Consider the following 1564-nt stretch of genomic DNA (forward strand, 5'->3'; position numbering starts at 1 on the left):
ATGGACAGGAGGTGGGAGGAGGGTGGGACGGGGGACTCTATGGTCAGGGGGATTGACTGGGTGGGCATCCAGCCTGCTGTCTTGTGTGGGGAGGGTCGGGACCTGAATTGGCAGGCGGCTCTGAACCGCCTGCCGGTGAGGGAGCGCCTTCATAGGCATGGTATTAGCCGTTCTCCCCTGTGGGGTGTGGGGAGGAAGAGACTCTGGACCACGCTTTGTGGTCGTGTCGGGCCGCGAGGGACACCTGGAGCATGGTACAGAACTGGTGGGGTGGATGGGCGGGACCAACACTTTCAGCAGATTTGGTGTTACGGGGGCGGGGCTTGGGGGGTTTGCGGGTGGGGAGGAGGGTCGCCTTTTGGGTTTTGGTTTCTTTTGTGAAATTAGCTTTGTGGGACTGGAGGCAGGGGTGTGTGAGGAAGAGGACCCCGGCGCTGGCTCCACGGGTGGTTTTTGTTTGGTTTTTGGGGAGGGTGAGGAGGTGTATTGAGGAGTATGGGGTGGTTCATGGGATGGACAAGGCAAGGGAAATGTGGGGGGGGCTGCCGAGGGTGGGAGTGGGTTAATGTTGGGAGGGATCTGATGGGTTTGGTTTAAATAAAGAGTGGTGTACTGGTGGTGGGTAGTGTAGTTTTGATGATACTGTGTATGATGTTATGATTTGGTGTCAATAAAGTCGTACAAAAAAAAAACAAAAAAAATCTGTTCTTATCAGTTTAATATCTGATACGTCCTCTACCCGAGGACCATATATTAATCTGATTTTTGGAACAGGGAGACGGAAGAGGGGCTTGCTCCGTCCGCTCCACGCATCGACCCGGTATTGCAGCGACGCCGGGAACGGTGCACATTCCTTTGACTGTGTAAGAAAAGAACCAACCCAGTGGAACTGACTGACTGACTGACTGACTGACTGTGATGAAATCCTCCTTAGCAGACACAGCAGCAGGAGTCCTAGCCAGGTGTTTTGGCCAACCGCGCCACCTCCCTTTTCGGCCCCTTTTGTGTTTTCCCGCCCTTTTACTCTTTTTTTTTTTTTTTTTACACATTTAAATTTAAAGGGGATGTTGATACTGCCGTCTTGTTGCCACTGGGCAACGCCTTGGAGTCACCCTCATGTCCACGACCGGCGCCGTTCATGCTCTCCGTCCGGCGTGCCCTGTGGCAGCCATCGCTCGGGTTTCTCTTCATCTCGTACAAATCTTTGAGCATGGAAAAGGAGAGAGCGACGGTGTTGGCCTTTAAGGTGCGACTAAAGAATACTGTCAGGATTGAGCTTACGAAGGATGCAGCAACGGCAGTTCGGGACAGGTTTCGGCAGTTCTTCATCACCTCAGTGATCCTTCGGGAGACGTTTGGCCTGAGTCCTAAGGAGGTTTTCCGCGTACAACCGGTGGTGAGCCAAGGTTTTTTTGATTTATCTTTTTTTGATCTGCGGAAGTGTCGGAGTTTTCAGGAGGAGTGGAGGGCGAAGGAGGACCTGCCGGCGCTCCAGGGGTTGCGGCTGGTGCCCCTGTTTCAACAGGAGTTCATACCGCTGACAATCCACCTGTACAACCCTTTC

General features: G+C 53.3%; 1 non-coding gene across 1 annotated transcript; it reads left to right on the top strand.

The window, feature by feature from the left end:
- The first annotated feature begins 656 nt into the window (after window positions 1–656).
- On the top strand, window positions 657–854 carry LOC121684134. The gene has a single exon (XR_006023048.1). It is a non-coding gene; the product is annotated as a U2 spliceosomal RNA (small nuclear RNA).
- Window positions 855–1564: the final 710 nt, after the last annotated feature.

This window comes from Alosa sapidissima, chromosome 1, assembly GCF_018492685.1.
Source record: "Alosa sapidissima isolate fAloSap1 chromosome 1, fAloSap1.pri, whole genome shotgun sequence".
Lineage (NCBI taxonomy): Eukaryota > Metazoa > Chordata > Actinopteri > Clupeiformes > Clupeidae > Alosa > Alosa sapidissima.